General features: G+C 40.7%; 1 long non-coding RNA gene across 1 annotated transcript; it reads right to left on the bottom strand.

Annotated features, from left to right (window-relative positions):
• Window positions 1-2473: 2473 nt before the first annotated feature.
• Window positions 2474-14071, bottom strand: LOC136611828 (uncharacterized). Its single transcript, XR_010790313.1, has 3 exons — window positions 13457-14071; window positions 11414-11488; window positions 2474-3109 (listed from the first exon to the last, which is right to left on the bottom strand). It is a non-coding gene; the product is annotated as an uncharacterized lncRNA (long non-coding RNA).
• Window positions 14072-19366: the final 5295 nt, after the last annotated feature.

Here is a 19366-nt window from a genome sequence, read left to right on the forward strand (position 1 = left end):
TTGCTGTACGGGGACAGTGACCGGGAGCCTGCTGCTCCTCTTCTTCCCCTCCGGCAGCTGTCCGATCGCAGGGCAGAAGCTGGCAAAGTTCCAGCTTCCGCCCACTTCGACCATGCCAGGCAGCAAGTACTGCTGCTCCGGACAGTGGTCGACGTATCACGAGTGACGCGTTGCCCACTGATTGCGCATCGTCCTCCTTCCCTGCGTTCTTGCGAACTTGCCGTGGACTCTTCGAGGACGGCAGAGGATAGACACGGCCAGGTCAATGAGAGCGCGCAGGAGCCGACCCTTCACAAGCCAGGTAAACAGCGGAGGGAGAACAATGAGATTAGGCGAGTTAGTTTTTTTTCCCACTCTTTTCTTTTTACACCTTACACTCTACAGAGATGCAGGCGAGTATACATTTTAAAATTTTACTGACAGAACCCTCTAAGGTAAAAAAACAGCCTGGTCCTTAACCCCTTAAGTCTAATCTACATGGGACCTCTAAGAAAAGATGCTTCAGAATTGTTCCCCCATAAGAAATGTAAATATATGTGCTAAACAGACAAGCTGAACTTTAATTCATTCCAAACTAATATACGCTCAGCTGCAGGACTGCACGCCACCATGGACAAGAGTAGCACTATACGGTGAATACAGGAAATGTGTTAAATATGCAATCCACATGGGAGAGATCACACATAACACACACACACACACACACACACACACACACACTTTGGGACAATTATTTTCTTTGTACGCCAAGTATGTACACCAAGCAAAAGAGTTTTGTGTACAGCACACTTTGGTGCTTTAAATTAAAATGATGAGGTTATGGGGAATCTGAAAATAAATATTAAGGAGAATGGTAACTCTTAGCACAAAATAGTGCAAATACTTCCCCAGTCTAATCAGAGATATATACATATATCTGGTAAACAATGTATCCTATCATTTTGCAAAACATTGAAATGATCATATGTAGTGGTTTGTTTTTTTTGACGGTTTAACTCAGTTTCTTGTAGGATGTCATTACATACACTGTCAACCTCAGATTTGTTAAAGATGCATCATTACACTAACAACTGTAAATGATACCTTTTTGGATGATGAAGCTAAAAGGCCTATTAAAAGCAGACATACTGTAGAGCAATGCTGACTCCTGCAGTTAGGAAGCAGTTACTGTAGTTTCTCCAATACTGCCTGTTTCCTCACAGCTTCAGATCAGGTCATAAAAAAGGTAATAGAAGGAAAACCTGCGACGTTTCGGCCACCTTTCTCAAGCAAGAGAAAGGCCACGATAGTGGCCGAAACGTCGCAGGTTTTCCTTTGATGGAGGAATAAAGATTTTGACGTTGTCTTGAAAATTCATCTGATGCTGCCTGGTCTTTGCCTTACACTTCTGATGACTACTGGGTCGTGATCCGGACCAAGCTGGGCTGTTGCATCCACCTGCTCCTCGCTGCATTTGCGGCAGAACGACTGAGACTAGTTTTGAGAGAATCCATGTGAGTGCTGCTGTTGGCTTTATTATTTATAAAAAAGGTAATAGACAGACATGTACATATAAGGTACACATACATTTGCAACAACCTGTTTATCTCCGAGTGGAAATCCAAAGTCTTATGCCACCAAGTCTCATGTTATAGAACATCCAACTTTTTCAAGTGTGGTGCAGCCCTTTACCTTTGTTTCTAGGCTTGCTCTGACATACTATTATTCTGGAAGAATACCTAGTTCCCAATGCACCTTTTGACCTCAAAATGGGCAATTTACAGTTATGTTGCTAACAGTCAATTTGATATCCGGAAGGAACCATTCGAACACTGTAATTGGCTGCAGCTTGTAGGGCTACCTTGCAGGTCACTTTCACCCTCCCACCGGAGATTTTTAGAATATTTTAATGTATCATGAAGATTGCTTGTGTAGAGGCAGCTCAGCATAAAGCTGGGCTCGCATGGTCGTAATTCGCTGTGTGCCGCCCGCAAGAGACATGCAGCAAATACCCAATCACAATGCGTACTTGCTGTGTGTTACGAGTATTTTGCACAATTTGCGTAAGTGGCACAATAAGTGTATGGCTGATGGCTAATGGTTATTACACATGCAAAACATGCGTGGGTAGTTCACAATCAACATACAGTTGTAAGACTAGCCCAAAGAAGAAGGGGTAAGGTTATTCTTGCTATGGAGCAAGTTCATTGAATTACTCCTTCCAAGAATGCAAACAAAGATGAAACTTGTTTTTCTGATACTCTGTGGTATCAGGAAAGAAGTTTCTTAGGTAGCCACCCTATACCCCCCAGCAGCTTGAAAGTTCTACTTTCTTACCTAGGTCAAAATTCTTCCCAATTCCACCCTCTTGAAGGTTCGACCCCCACTAGATCAATATCTAAGGACTTGCCCCATTCTATTCCCACCCCTCTTTTTACAGAATAACTTCCCCAACAAACATGTCAATAGTATATAAGGAACCAGAGGCAACACAGTTTTTGGTTAATTTTTATTATTTCAACAACATTATTAAAAACAGCATTTTCTAGACAATAATGTATTGGATGTCAGATTATGATACTGTGACATTCTTAAAAAAAAAAGAAAGAAAAATTATACTTGTATGCCATAAAAGTATCTTAAATGCGGTGTATCAGATTAGTAAAAAATGACTGCTTTCTTACAAGAACAGTGCTATATATGTACATGGGAGCTTTTCTGGTACTGCAGCTCAGGCCCCATTCAAACAAATGAGTCTCAGCTATAGTACCACACACCACAATGGATGATAATTGTGCTATGTTTGCAAGAAAGCAGCCATGTTTTTTCAGTCTGATGCAATCTGTTGCAAATCCCACAAAAAAAAAATAGTGTTCATAGTTGGGTGAAATGTTTATTTTTTCAATGCAGAGTAAAAAAAATGTATAGAAAACAATCAAGCCAAAACGACACAAATGTACATGTCAATTCACATATGATTTCCATTATAAAAAAAAAAAAAAGTGTATAAACCGTAATCAATAATGCTAAGCCAGACATGGGGAAAAAAAAGGATGCTAGGATGTCATTAGAGTATCTTCTCTCCTTAGACTTGGTACATAGTTGGGCTTGCAGACCTTTTTATTTTGCTCTATTAAAAGAAAAATGCATTCCATTCAACAAATTTTGCTGCTACACAGTTGCAAGAAAAAGTAGCTGAACCTCTGGGTATTAATTGGATTTTTGCAAATTACTAATAAAGTGTGGTCTGTTGCGTTTGCCTATAATCATAACTTGGATAACAATCTAACTTATAGCCCTTTCACATGAGAAGTCAGTCTTTAAATGACAGCACGAGCGCGAACGTCACTGCTTAGGGAGTCAGCGCTCATACAGAGCGTTTAGACTGAAAGACTTTTCGCTGGATTCTCGTTCAGCGCTTCATCTCCTCTGTGAAGCGCTTAGCGGGGAGTGTTTATATGTAACGAGAAAACGGGAAGCCAGTGATCCCGCAACCGTTTTTATGCTGATTAAAAGTGATAGACAAGTTAACGAATAGTGAGCGATTTTTTTCGCATTTACATTGAAGATTAGCATTGAAATTAGTTCACTTGCATAAGGCAATAATCATTACGTGTAAGTAGGCCATTAGCTAATTACACCAAACAGTTGTACCTTTTACTGAGCACACCACAGTGCTGTTAAGGTGCTTTTACAGGTAAGATAATTATTCAGTGTAAACTTGGCCAACAACTGATTAATTAATTTACTTATTCATTTTATGCAGATATGATTGTTGATATGCAGATATGATTGTTGGCTTACTTGCTAATGGTTTGGTTTGGTTTAAACACCAATAGTTTAGTCATTCACTGTTAGGCCTCGGTCACACAGGCGTTTTTTCCCACGATTTGCGGATCGCATGACGGATGCGCATCCGCAAATCGCGTGACCGTGGCCGAAAAATCGCCCAAAAAAACTGCTCCTAGCCGCATTTCATTAGAAACGGGCCGGAGCTGTCCAGCGCATTGAATTCAATGGAGCCGGCAATACAGCCGGCTCCATTGAAAGCAATGGGCTGCGGGCGATCTCACGATGAATTTTCGGGAAGGGCTTAAAAATATAAGCTCGTCCCTGAAATTCATCCAGAAATGTGTAAAAACAAAACAAAAAAAATATATACTCACCTGGTCCTGGCAGACAGAGTTCAGCCGCGGCCGTCCGGCAGTTCTCCTGAACTGCTCTGAGTAGTATTCAGCAGCCGGGGATTTAAAATCCCCGCCTGCTGAATGAGCTGCCTCTGATTGGTCACAGCCTCACCAATCAGAGGCAGCTCTCACTCACCCATTCATGAATTCATGAATGGGTGAGTGAGTGCTGGCTCTGATTGGCATCATCGCAGGGACCAATCAGGGGCAGCTCTTAGCTGTCATTCAGCTGAGAGCTGCCCCTGATTGGTCCCTGCACTGAGCCAATCAGAGGCAGCACTCACTCACCCATTCATGAATGGGTAAGTGAGAGCTGCCTCTGATTAGTGAGGCTGTGACCAATCAGAGGCAGCTCATTCAGCAGGCGGGGATTTTAAATCCCCGGCTGCTGAATACTACTCAGGGCAGTTCAGGAGAACTGCCGGGCGGCTGCGGCTGAACTCCGTCTGCCGGGACCAGGTGAGTATACATTTTTTTTTTTTACACATTTCTGGATGAATTGCAGGGAAGGGCTTATATTTTTTAGCCCTTCCCGAAAATTCATTGTGCGATCGCCGGCAGCCCATTGCTTTCAATGGAGCCGGCTGTATTGCCGGCTCCATTGAATTCAATGGGCAAACCTCATTCTTCTCTGCCACAGCTGTTACAGCTGTGGCAGAGGAAAATGATTTGTCTACTATATGTTCTAAATGGGGTCGGCGCTGCTGCCGCCGGCCCCATTGAGCGCATATAGAGAAGAGAACAGGAATCGCAGATAGGTGCGATCTGCGATTTCTGTTCTATAATTTATCGGACGAGCGCATAAAAAGCGCTCATGTGTCCGATACCATTGCAAAGCAATGGTTCTCTAAGATCGCATGCGCAGGTCGCACAGAAAATCGCCCGTGTGACCGAGGCCTTACAGTGAACTGCACGATCCTGTAAAAAAACAATTTAGATGTGTTTAAACTGAATGAGAAATCTGTGATATTTTTTGCTTGGGAAAATGATTATTACTACGTGTAGAAGAACCCTTGATAACTTTTCTAAGAACTAATTGACAAGACGTGTTTTATGTAAGGAGATGAAATTGGAAGTATGCGTTTCAACGGTGCTTTGCCCATTAAATAAAACCACACAAAGCCTAGTTACTGACAGGTATGTTCTTCTCAAGAAAAATTGGTTATTATGAACCATGCAAACAACTTATTTCAGAAGATGTGTTAGAGAGATGCATTAAGCTGGAAAAGGCTACAAAAGTATTGCTACCCACAGCTATTACATCAATCCACAGTTGAACAAATGATATACAAACAGAAAAAATGGACTTTTACTACTCTTCCTAGGGCTGATGTCCTGTTAAAATCACTTCAAGGGCAACCTTGAGGGAGGCGAGAAAGAACCCTATGGTAATGGAAAAAAAGATCTACAAAAGACCCTGCTAAATTTAAAAACTTCTATTCAGGTGTCCATTTTTTGTGATCTTTGACAAGGATGCAAGTGTTCCACAGGACACAGTGTAATTTGTCATCATGGAAATCTAAACAATTTACACTTCCGAATTAAAATCTGCACGTTAGGCATGTGAATTTTGTAGCAGAATTTTCAGCAGGATGTGAAATTTCGCTGCATCCTGCGGAACGTGTGAAAGGTCCTGTAGAAATAAATAAAAATGGGGTTCATGGAAGGACTCAAGAAAGACTGTGCATTCCCAACCCTCCACCCACCACCACAAGAAAAAAAAAAAAAACCCACAACATAGCTCATCTTCAGTTTGCCTTGGACTACGTAGTTTCGCTATAATTCTGGGGAAATGCTCTATGGACAAATGAAGCAAGGTTTTTAGCACAAATGCACAATGCTGTGTTTGAGGGTGTGAGAAATACTGTGCACCAAAACCTAATTTCATAGAGAACTTCATGGAGATGTATTTAGAATACAATTAATTTAATTCCTTAGTGACATAGCCTACTGTGGGCCTAGAGTTGTGATGATTATTCGGAGATTTTCATCTCCACTTTTCAAAAGCCATAACTTTTAATATTTTTCCATTGACATAGCTGTATGATGGCTTGTTTCCTGCAATGGCGAGTTATAGTTTTCATTGTTACCAATTTTTGGCCGTATATTATGAATTGTATAACTTATTAGTTTTTTGGGGGAGGGCAGGGAGGAAAAACAATTAAAAAAAAAAAAAACAGCATTAATTATTAGAGATGAGCGAGCATACTCGCTAAGGGCAATTACTTGAGCGAGTATTGTCCTTAGCGAGTACCTGCCCGCTCGGAAGAAAAGATTTGGGTACCGGCATGGGTGAGTGGTGAGTTGCAGGAGTGAGCAGGTGGGAGGGGAGGGGGGGGGGGGGGGGGAGAGGGAGAGAGAGATCTTGATGAAATTTTGGAGACATTTGTTTTCTATTTAACTGTATGCTGTAAGTCAAGTGTGGATTGTGAAGATCTTTATGAATATTTGGCTTGGGTGCAATTGCAAATTTTTTCTGATGATCAGAGAGTGATTTTTGAGACTCCTTTAACTCTGAAAGAGTTAAGGGATGCAGTAGCAGCACTTCCTAATAAAACGTCATTGGGTTGGAAGGTCTTTCAAATGAATTTTTTAAGCGCTACCAGGATATGCTTCTGTCACACTTATTGGTGGAGGAAGTCTGCCTTCATGTAATGATTTATTAAACACCATCAATAAGATATGCTATGATTGTTTTAATTCCTAAACTGGGAAAGGATTCATCTCTTCCGGATTCCTATTGTCTGATATTTTTGCTGCCCAATGAAAAATCTTGGCGAAGGTACTTGTGAATAGATTATTTTTAGTCATGACTTATTTAATACAAGAGGATCATTTAGTCTTTGTGCCAAACAAATCAACTGCCATTAATTTAAGGAGGTTATATCTAGATCTTAAGACAAGTTTGTGGGAGTATGGCTGTTTTTTGACACAACACTGCCAAAGCTTTTGATAGAGTCAAGTGGAATTATTTGTGGTCTGTTCTTCATAGGATGGGTGAGAAATTTGTGGCATGGGTTAAACTGGTCTATTTAATGCCAGGGGTAAAAAAGTGAGGGTAAATGGTCAAATTTTACGATGGATGGTGATGGAGAGGGGAAGGAAACAAGGGTAATCCCTTTTCTTCTTGCCTTGGCAACCATCCATATCCATAGTTGGATTTCACCATGGAGAAATTGAGAAAACTAATTTCTCATTATATGCAGATGATCTGTTACATACAGTAGATCACAGCAGAGTCGGCCCCTTTGAAAACATAACAGCTGTGGCAGGGGATTCCTTCATCCCTGTGGGAAGTCCCCTCCTGTCACAGTATTCAGTGATGAGGGAGCTCTCTGCAGGGATGAAGGAATCCCCTGCTACAGCGGTAAAAAGCAGACATGTGAACGCTTTCATTGGAAAGCATTGGTTCTAATAGAGACGTTTTTTTACGCACCTATTCATGCGCCAAAAAAAAAAAAAACGCTCGTCTGACTGCGGCTCAAGTCTCAAGACTACATATTTCTGCCACTTTGCTTCCATTGGTAAGGTCAAGGTTCGAAATAGTCTCCCATACAGTGGTCTCAAGTTACAATATTAATTGGCTCTGGACCAACTATTGTAAGTCGAATCTATTTTAACTTGAGACCATAACTTAAGAAAATCCAGTGATTCTGAAGTCTGAAGTCTCCAAAATGTCAAGCAAGGCATAGTGAAAATTAAAGCATATAAGTTCTTACACATTGAGTCAAACATCTACTTGAAGATGTAAATCACTTACTATAATGAGTACCATAAGAGCTTCAGGATACTGCACAGTATATTAAATGCATGAAAAAAATAAAACTGAGCTGCCCTCAGCTGCTGTCTGAAGGGGCAGCTAATCTTACCGTAGTGCAGATAAGGAGCAGTACAGAACGTGTAGTCCTATACTTTTCTTCAGAGAAGAGCTACTAGACAGTCATTCAGTTCATATACTTTGCATACAGTATACAGGCATTTTACCAGTGAGATGCCCATGATGTTTGGTTGGAAGTTCCAGCCAATCACACATGCTGCAAATCTGGGTTGTATGCATGTTGAATCTAGTTTCAAGTTAAAATTGCTCGGGAAAGACCACTGTGTGTTCACAATATTGTATTCTGAGGCTATTGCAAACTAAGGGATCATTATAAGGCCCCTTTTACATGGGACAACTCGAGTGTTTTAGTTCCCGACAGTCGTCCAGTAATAATCGCTCTGTGAATGGGGACAAAACCGGGCAGAGATCTTTCCGGCTACTCGCCTCCATTCATAGATGTACGACAGCCTGTTTACACAGGCAGATAAGTCATTTGTTTTTTATGTCCGCTAAAACCGAACGCTAAACAATAAGGGAACAAATTATTGTTTATCATTCAGTCACGAGTAGCATTTACAATGAAAGATTATCATTCAGATTCCTGCGATCCAGGGAGAATTTGAACAAATAATCATTTTGTATAAAAAGGCCCCAAGAGTTCAGTAATTACACTCATTGTCAAAAAAAAAATCAAGCATCTAGAAAAAGTTATCGGAATTGAATGAAACTTTGTGTGTGATTGTAAGTTGATATGAGTAAGTCATTACAATAACAGCGCAAAAGGATAATTTATGCAGAAAACTGAACACTTGAAGGGAGGCTCTAGTACCCTGTTGGTCCATTTCTAGATTGGATGCAAGATGTGATACGGAGGGGCATGGAGGCATAAAGGTTCCGCATGGTATCCTATGGCATATCAATCGATATTTGCTGTAACTGAGCCTCTAGATTATGCAAACTCAGTCTCGAAACTGGCATCCCAGGTGGTCCCATAAACGTTCTATTGGCGATAAATCTAGTGACCGGGCAGATCACAGAAGTGTGGAAATGTTGTGAGGGCATTCTTGTATACACCCTTGCTGTGTGTGGCCAAGCTTTATCCTGCTGGAAAATGCCTCTTTGAATCCTGAAAATGAGAGGTAACACACGTGGCTGCAGGATGTCCTGAATATATCACTGAGCCGTCATTGTACCTCGTTCCAGTACTAGAAGTGACCAAATAGAATATGTGATGGCCCCCAGACCATCACACCCGTAGTGGGGGCAGTATGCAGGATTATGGAGCTCACACCTAGGTCTCCAGACACGAACACAGCTGTAATCAGTGCCCAAACTAAATCTGGATTTGTCCACTCTGTAGCACTCCAGTTTCGTCGTTCATGACAAACTGAGGCGACGGTTGGTGTCAAAGGAAGTACACAAAATAGGCGCCGTGAGACCAAATGTCTTTTAGCCAAACACCTGGAAATTGTTCCAACAGATACAGGGATCTGTAACGATGGTGCCACCTGTCTCTGGATGGTGGAAAACAAAACAGTTGAAGCTGCTTATGCTTGTCGGATGAGCAGATGATCCCCTCTATGGAGGTCTGTCAAGGGCATCCTGAGTCCGAGTTGCCTTGAGTGCATATCCTCACACATTCACTGTTTGGAAGTGTTGGTTGAGACCAGTCTGGTCAAAAGGGCCCAAGGGATGGGCAGTTCGTCGATATGACCATTTTGCTTCTTGCATGCCAATAATGCGCTCCTTCTCAAATTCTTTAAACTGAGTGAAATCTCTTCAATTGCATCATTTTTGGGGCCTTGTCAAGTCATGCCACAACTTAATCACTTGCATGTCTGCCCGAGATGTTATTTTGCTGCAAAACTATGAATGCAGTTACAACTCCTTTTAGGTGCTTGATTTTTTTTTATTTTTACAGAGTACTAAATTCATAAAAAGGGGCCACAGTAATCTCTGTCCCAACATAAATTTTAAACAGTAAGGTAAGCGAGAAGGAATGTATAGTATCAGAGCATATTAATTTTTTATAGCTTATGTTGAGTGCTGTGGATACAGGACACATCCATGTGCTTGGGGCTTCATTTTCTTACTATTCAAAACTTTCCTGATGAGCAAACAAAAAATAAAAGGGGAAAACCAGCAGGACATTCTTTATTAGTGAGTCAGGCATGAGGGACAGCTGATAATGAGTGAGAGCACCATTTTTGTAGCATTCCTCCATTGGTGGCGTTTGACTTAATGCAAAAACAGAGTAAGGAGTTGCTTCTACTCTGTCTACATGGACATAGAAACTTATTTAAGTACATGGACATAGAAACTTATTTGCTGACCAGCTTACAGTGGTAACGATTTGGAATCAAGCTCTGTTCTCGCTCGCGGAGTATACCATTTTCCCACTCACGACATCTCTCCTTCCAACATCTCCTTGTCTGGCGCAGCTTGACTGACAGGGCATTCCGGTTTTACACACTTTCATTATCAATAGGCAGCTTGTCAGAATTTTATGCTACCCATGGTTATGATAGCATGAAAGCACTGACAAGTTCCTTTTAACACGGATAGTTAACCTACTGTACCGAACTGCGTATGCCAAGTGTGATTTGAAAATATAGCCATGTATCATTGTACATCCCATCCCAATACCTTATGGTTATGAATTAATTAGTTGTTTAATTTTACAGCATATATTGTAAAGATAATTATGTTTTTTTTTTCATAGCAAGATTTCTTTTTGTGAATCCTATTTGCAGATTTGTTCGGTGAAATAAGACTGGGAAGTGGAAGCCAACATTTACACTAATGTTCAGGCTAAAATTGAATTAAACAGTTACATTTTTACACTATTGATTCCAATGGTTTTTTTTTTTTAAATGGAACACAAAAATAAGTTTTCAGTTTGCGTTTATTCCTTCAGGGTCCTGTTCTTAAACGGGACAAATAGTGCTGCAGACTGCGTTATTTGTTTCATTAAAAAAAGGAAACCTAATGGAATGGAAACAAACTGAAAGTTTTCCTTTAAAAAAAAAAAAAAAAAAACACATTAAAATCAATAGTTTATAAAAAAATATGGAACAGTTTAATTCCATCTCTCTGTTCTAAAAAAGGAACACAGAGATGGAAAGCCTGAACCCTGGAATGAACAAGCCATTAGACTGCTACTACTTGGCAGTACCATGTAATAGCAGTCTAGAATTGCCCGCATTAGACTAAAGTTAATGAAAATAGACTATTTCAACCAAAGCGATCATTTGTCATGTGAAATATAACGATCGTTTTGGCCAACCTAAGACAAATCATTGGCTGGAAAGAAGCTTGCAAGTTTTGGAGTATTTATCCAACAGTCATACAAAAGATCTAAAAGTCACTATTTCCCATTAATCATAACCATTTCCAATAAAAACATAAGCCAATACCTGCTGCTTACCTGCTTAGGCTGGGTTGCTACATGCCAAAACTTGATTTACCTTAGTCTTCTTTTAAGTTTCACTCCTGATAATGGCTAGAAGACAAAAAAAACAAAAACAAAAAGCAATTGACATCAATTGTAATAATTGGGCAGGAGAGGGGCGATGATCAGTCACCTAGGCTCTGTGTCCCTGAGTTAAGACACAACGATTATTGCTCAAAAGCCATCTTTTGAGAGATAATCGTTGGGTGTAAATGTTCCTATCTTTCAGTTTTCTGCCGAACGATGAATTTCAGTTCTGCTTGAAAACCATCGTTCGGCAGGACAGTTGATAAGCAGTACTGCAGGCTGTGTTCTGCCTGAGGAGAGCTGATTACATTGTATCAGCTGTTCCCAGCTGTCATCCCCAAGGGCAGAACTAAAGGAATGTAACCAAGGAACAGCACGTGATCTCTTTTCACTGACTACAGCTCCCGGCGGCTAACACACTACTACTTGTTACTAATAGTAAGTAGTAATTTATGCAAAATGATCGCTCAAAAGCTATCCTTTGAGCGATCATCTTTGCAGTGTAAATGCACCTTTACACTCTCGGCCCCAATCACAACAGTGACGTCATCACAAGTCCTTCATCCCTGTGCAGATTACGGGTAGACCACATTCTCTGCAAACTCCCACAGCCTCAGTTGCAATGGAACACTAACAACCACCTGCCTGTGAGTTACATGTAAAGATGCCACTGTCATAGGATCAGTCACTAGGGCTCTGAGCTCCGCCCCTGATCATATAACAGTGACAAATCACAGGTCCTTCACTTTAAAAACTTGTAGAACCAGACAGCAGCTGTGTGCTTACAGGACCTGTAATGAGGTCACCATTATGTGATCAGTCACCTGTGTGGGAGTAGTCCAGGGTCACATGACCAGGGGGTGATCAGTGTGCAGGACTTTCCTGTGCTGGTTGTGATCCCTGTTGTATGGGATGAAAAATGTAGCAGTGCTGCATGTGATGTATGTCTTATGCATACAGCTACTGTCTTCTCGGAGAGCTCAGCTGGCATACAGCTGAGCGCTCTGAGCAGAGTATGCAGAACACAGCTGAAGCACTGTGTTCTTCATACCCTGGCTGTGTTCACGGAGCGCTTAGCTGGGATACAGCTGCGCGCTCCGTGTGGAGTATGCAGAACACAGCTGGAGCACTGCGTTCTTCATACCCCAGCTGTGTTCAGGGAGCGGAATACCTGCTGAAACAATAGTATCAGTGGTATCTCTGTGTGAACTCCTGATAAGGCTGATTGTTCTCTTTCAGCATGCTGAAAGAGAATGATCAGCGACTTGTTAATGAAAACTGCACGATGTCAGTGCAGTTGGACCCAAGGATTCTCACTCAAGAGACTGCTTTAAGCGATTTTTGACCGAGTATCGTTGTGTCTAAACCAGCCTTTACTCATAACATTCAATGAGGTTACTGCTTAAAAATAAAGAAAAATCAGATTGTTTGCCAAGGATTTTGCTACATCTCCCCTATTTTGGCTATTTGCTATTAACCTTGTCTGTGCAGTTTTTGAAGCGATTAGTTTACTGAAACTGGATAGTTTCTCTCCTTGAGCTAATATATTACCATATAAATTTGATTAGGGGCATTACATCAAACCTCAATGGAAAATAACACCTTTATAACCAATTTTAAAAGGCGTAGCACAACCCTCTAGAATACTGTCTTCTTGTCAAGCTGCAGGTAAAATCAAGTTTATTGAAGTCAACATGCAGCAGTGTAGCCCTCTAAAGGAAACAGTGCTGTACGCAGTGGGGTCCCAAGGCAAGACGTCCACTACTATGACATCCATGTGCCCACATAGTAGATACAGTTATCTGGCTGGGACAATTCAGCAGGTGTTTGGTTAATAGATATAATTCCTCATTGCTTTATGAACATGCATACTTGGTTCAGCTGTCTGCAGAATGCACCAACAAATCTCCTGTATGTGTCTGGTTTTATTTACCCATTTGCTAACAAATATGACCCTGATATAAACATGGAGACAGCACCCAAACCATGTACCTGGTCCTGAAAGAACATCCATAGAACGTCAAATAGCCAAAGTTTACAATGCTTATTTTGCAGATCTAGAAGATAACAAAAAAGGTACATGAGAAATCATTAGGGAATTATGACCAGATTAAAAGAAAATAAAAAAGACAAAGATTTGTCCAGTTTCTGCACTTTATGACGCTAAATGTTTCTCTAAGTGTAAGGAAAACTCAGACTTTTTGTAAGTATCTTATATACACCTCACATTCTAGATGGTCAGCAAACATGAGAAAGAAAAAAAGAGAAAATTGAAAAACAAACTATTAAAAGTAAACCATGTTTTTCTAAAATTACATTTGGAAGTTGCGTTAAATCAATCCATAGGCTGCATGCACCCTATGTGTGACAAGAATGTCCTTTTGGCTTACATTGAGCTGCAATGTACCCATAAACTTTTTTTCCCCAATTGCACTCTCTGGTACACAGGAGGGAAAAAACGTTAAAAAGTGTGAAAAAAAATTTGAAAAACAAAACTAGTAAAAAAAATAAGACAAATCTTCACATCTCATTTTCTCATTATGCCCAGGAACCTATCAGTAGGGACCTAAGAACCACATCCATAGGGCAGAGCGTAGTGGAGATGGCCGAAGAAGCTTCTGAAGGTCTCGGTCATAATGATAAATAGATAGCAAGAGAAAATCTAGCGCTCAAAAAGGTCTGTCGATAAGAGATATCTGTAATTCATTAAAATAAACATAAGGGTACTTACTTGAGAGGGGGGGGGGGGGTCTAATGAACTTCCAGACTTCCCTGTTATCCAAGAATACAATATGATAAAATCTGTTTTTCAGGAAACACTGGATTAAATCCACTGGTGCGTTGTAAAGCTCAGCTTACATTACTTCATAGAAGAAAATAAGAAGTGGTACAAGAACAGTGCAAAAGCGGTTCAAAGCTAACATCTCCTTTCTCAAGAACATATATTATAGATAAAGTGACTAAAAGTGATATATCATCTCGTAAACAAGTTGCATTGGGATGGCCCTGATTACATTCGTACATTGAACGTGGGCTTTTCGTGAAACGTGCTGTGATGGGGATGAACTCCAGGGATTTTATCTTTTGCCATTTAATTGTCCATTATATGAGGGGAGCCTTAAGCAATATTTTGCTGTATACAGCTTACGGTTTCTATGTCTGGTTCACCTCAATAAATGTTCCAAGGTGGTCATACCTTCTCAAGCTTGTGTCTATACAGCAGAGTAAGGATAATTTCACAGGGGCTAGTGGGATATCAGGCTGTGACTCACGGCCCGCTATCGTGCTCGCCAACATATGATTTTACTGTGGATGTGAGGCGTTTTTGTAACAAAACTGCCTCGCATCACTTTAGAGAAGTAGCGGTTGACAGTCACGGCAGAGGATTGCGGAGTTTGTTTACTATTGTTTTCAATGGGGAAACCTCGCATCGCTCCACATACAACTAGCATGTGGGGCGATGCTGCTGCCGGCCCAATTAAGAACAATGGCTCATGCAATGAGAGAGCACTGCCAAATGATAAGCATGCGCTGCGATGCAGGGGGGGGGGGGGGGAATCACTCATGTATGAACCAATTTAATATAAGCGGGTTCATATTCATGAGTGATTTGTCACATCTCGCATTGCACAAATCTTGCACAATTTTCTGTATGCAACACTGTAGTAACATTAGTTGTGGAATATCTGGGGATAGAAAGGGTAAATGTTTATAGTCGTGGGCTGGACATACCTATAAATGTTCTTCATGGAATAACTCCTTTAAAAATTTTCCAGAAATGCTGTTCACTGGTCATCTCACACAGAATGCTACCAATAATAGTACAGCTCACCCCGCAAAAAGTCATGCCCTCACAGCACATTTATAGAATAATTACAAGGCTATGGGTCTTAGAATATGATGAAACAAAAGTAGTTTTAAATTAAAATGTTTTTTTGTTCTTTTTCTTACTTTGCAACAGTAAAAATAACCTATACATTTGGTATCACCATAATCACACAGACCTGCAGAATAAAGTTACAGTAGCATTTTCAACAGTGAATGCTGTAAAAACTAAACCCCCAAAATGCCCTTGATAAATCCAGAACTGCAGCTTTTTTCATCCATTTTTTTTTTCTTGAAGCTTTTCAAAACATTATATGGTACATAAAATGGTGTCATTAACATATATAAAGCAGAAAAAATGGACAGTTAAGAATTGAAAAAAGTGTTAAATGAGCTACTTTAGAATACAGAGGGAGACTATGAGGAACATTTGGTCTGTTACCAGTGATTTTCAGGAGCTCAATTGTAACAGCCTAAGAGCTCATTCATACGATCGTATACGTAAAACCAGCGGAGAGCCGGCTATCAGCGTATATGGCGGTGAGTACACTGCTCATGACTCTGTATTTCACGTATGCGGTCATGTGCAGTGTGCCTATTGTCATTTTTTTTTCTTCTTTCTTTAACTCCACCCTCTGTCTCATACCGGGGTTGCATATGTATTGTCGCCCATACGCAATTCTGCAAATCTTTTTCACACGTTTATCTTCACGCAGTGTTTACAGGCTAATGTGAATGGATCAATGAAAGTCCTTGCATTTACTCCATTCAACATGAATCACGTAGCTGCGCATTACATGCGTAATACGCTTCAAAATCAGTTATTTGAATGAGCCCTAAGGGCGGCTTCACATACACATATGCACAATTGTGCATAACTCGGCACAATGCATTTGCGCTATGGAGCCTTTTTTGCATGTATTTCGGTGTATTTTAATGTACTTTTTGCACACGGCAGAGGAACATGCCCTGAAGGAACCCTAAGGATCCTTTCAGATCAGCTGAATTCTAGCCCATCAGGCACAATCTTGATGTTGAGATTTTTTACTTTCCGTTTCACATCTATCTCATGCATCAGCACAGCATTAGTTAAGGTTATACCATGTTTGCCTGCAAGGGGGTGGGGTGTGGAGGGGTGCAGTTTATCTGTATAAATCTAAATAGCTCACAGACCATAAATATACAGTCATGAGGATGAGCTGTGATCTCCTCTATTATACCTATGTTACAGCAGCTGTGTGATCCTCTTAAGTAACTATGACAGAAGATTCTGTATCCTCCGTAGTCAGTTTCTATGGTAAAATTCATGCTATAGCATCACACAGTGAGACTAGTTTCAGAGATCAGAACCCCATGTAAATCTGATCTGGTCAGAACCGAGATCACATGCTCATCTGAGTAAGAAAGAGGCCAGGAGTTTCAGATAGAAAAAGTGGATTACTACATAATTATTTTTTTTTTTAAATCCCCACACTACTCTTTAAAAAAAAAAAATCAGCAACTGTTAGTGTACTATAATATAATATTTTGGTAAGTGATTTTAAAATACATTTTTAAAAAAAAGCATGAAAGTGGTGCAAGTTTTTCTTTTAGGCCATTCTCATATGTAGCATACTTTAATGCAGATTTGCATCAAAATTCTCACGGTTTGAGGTGGGTCCGCAGCAGATCTGACCCCTTCAACTTACTTGAGGGGTTACATTTGATGCGTTTTGGTGCGGATTTTCTGCTGCAGAAAATCTGCACGAATTCCACACGTGTGAATGGACCCTAGAATGGTTTTTAGAAATATCACAGAGAATGAAAGTGCGTGCGTTTTTAAAAGTCTTCGAAAAGTACTGTGTAATTACACCCTAGGTCCGGATCCACACGGGCTAGAAAATCTCGCTACAAAACACATGTATGTGAAGCCAATGGTTTCCAATGAGTGCTTTCACATGAGATGTTTTTTAGCTTGAAAGAACCCATTGGAAGCCATGAACTTCACATAATGCGGTTTGTAGCAATCATTTTGTACAGAGTTTTTCTAACTCGTGTGTATCCTAGCCTAAGGCTGCGTTCACACTTTAATTTATTGTTGCTGCTTTTTTTTCTGCTGTTCAAAAGCGCATTTAAAAAAAACCACACGCTTTTCAAAAATTGCATACTTTAAAAAAAAAAAAATGTATGAACCATTAAAAACCACACAGTTTCTGAAAAACACAGGTAGCTTTTAATAAACAGTCTGATTTTTGAAAAAGGTCTACAGATTTTTGGTGTTCAAAACTGCATAAAAAATCTCGAAGTGTGAACGTAGCCCAAGCGTGCTAGTACAGCAGTTCATGATTTATCACTTTTGGGCTGTACAAAGACTTGTAATTGTTTCTAGCTCCAAGTCAAGGTACAACTGGACAATTAGCGATGAAACCCAAGAGTTACCTGCATCTGTGCAATAACAATCATGAAAAGCTCCTAAAATTACAAAAATGGCGTATGCTGTGATCAGAAACATTCCTCTTTAGCATAGGAGTGGTTTCACAGTACAGTTTTATTTAATAGAAATAACAGTCAAAAATTGTGTTTTTTTGTTCAGATTAATCTTTATTGGGTACTGCACACAATTTAATGTGAAAGCTCCCGTTTTACCTTCCACAGTCAGAACATTATAAAATTCTTTTGTCGCTATAATCCCCACCAGAGGAGACCAAGGAAAGCTACAGGATGCCACACATTTGTCCTTCAGCGAGAAATGTAGTTTTTGGCACCTATACAAATTAATGGGTGACCATGCATACACATGAACAAGCAAAGTCCTTCTGCCCCACTTTTTGCAGTAGTTCTACTCTATCTTAAATGGAGTAGCCCCTTTAAAGCGAACCAGTCACATCCAGAGAGCACCATAAACTACGTTATGGTGCAGTTACGGGACGTGACAGGGAACCAGGTGATATATTTTTTCTATTTGCCCAGTCCCACGATCCAGCGCTGTTACACGGCGAAGAGCATGTAGCACAGGAAAACCTGCCCCTTACAAAGCCCTATGCACGCAATCTACTGTAGACTTGTACAAGAGAGTGTATGTGCAGGACTCTGAAAAGGGTCAGATTTCCCTGTGCCGTGCATCACCCGGTTCCTGTCACATCCCCACAACAGCACCATAATTTAGTTTCTGGCACTCTGGGTATGTGTCAGGTTCCCCTTAAGGCCCAATGTCCACGGGGAAAATAGAATTACCAAAACCGCGTGAGTCTGCCGCTCGTGCAAACCGCGTCCATAGGAAATCATTGGGCACCCGAAGGTAATTAAATATCTGCAGATGTCAGTTTTTCACCAGCGCACAGATCGGACACACAGGAAAACACCCGCAGCATGCTTTATTTTGTGCGGTTTTCTCACACGATGGCTTCCACGACTTCTATTGAAGCCAATGAAAATCATCCAGATCCGCGGCACAGACGCAGCTGTCACTGCATCTGTGCCGCAGGACCGCGGGAAAGCAGGACTTTTAAAAAAGCGCATCCGCCGTCCAGAAGAAAGAAGAACCAGCCACGACGGAGGAGAGCCCTGCAGCGTCCGGACAGCTGAATATACTGTATTTTTGGCCTCATGTCTGCGGGCCGGTTGGAATCCGCTGCGGGATTCTGTACGGGGAAACCGTGTGAGACCGTGGACATGAGGCCTAAATGTTATATCCAAGAGCCTGCAAAAGACAAGAACAAGTGGAGAACTGGTGTAATAAAACTATAAAATGAGCAATGTTTTAACCGCTTGGTGACCAACTAATTTTTCAGTTTTCCGGTATCGCCGCATTCCAGAAGCCATAACTTTTTAAATTGTTTGTCGACATAGCCATATGAGGGCTTGTTTTTCGTGGGACAAGTTGTAATTTTCACAACAGTTAGTGTGCAAAGTAAAAAATAGGATAACATTCTTCTGTGGTTCACCATGATTTTAGTGATATCAAATTTTACAGTTTTTTTTTTTTGGTTTTGCTATTTTTATACACAAAAAATACTTTTGTTTTAGAAAGATTTGCTTTTTGTGTTGCCGCACTTCAACATGAGCCACAGCATTTTTATTTTTCAGAGCTTAAGGCTA

The sequence above is a fragment of the Eleutherodactylus coqui genome, chromosome 1 (genome assembly GCF_035609145.1).
Source record: "Eleutherodactylus coqui strain aEleCoq1 chromosome 1, aEleCoq1.hap1, whole genome shotgun sequence".
Taxonomy (NCBI): domain Eukaryota; kingdom Metazoa; phylum Chordata; class Amphibia; order Anura; family Eleutherodactylidae; genus Eleutherodactylus; species Eleutherodactylus coqui.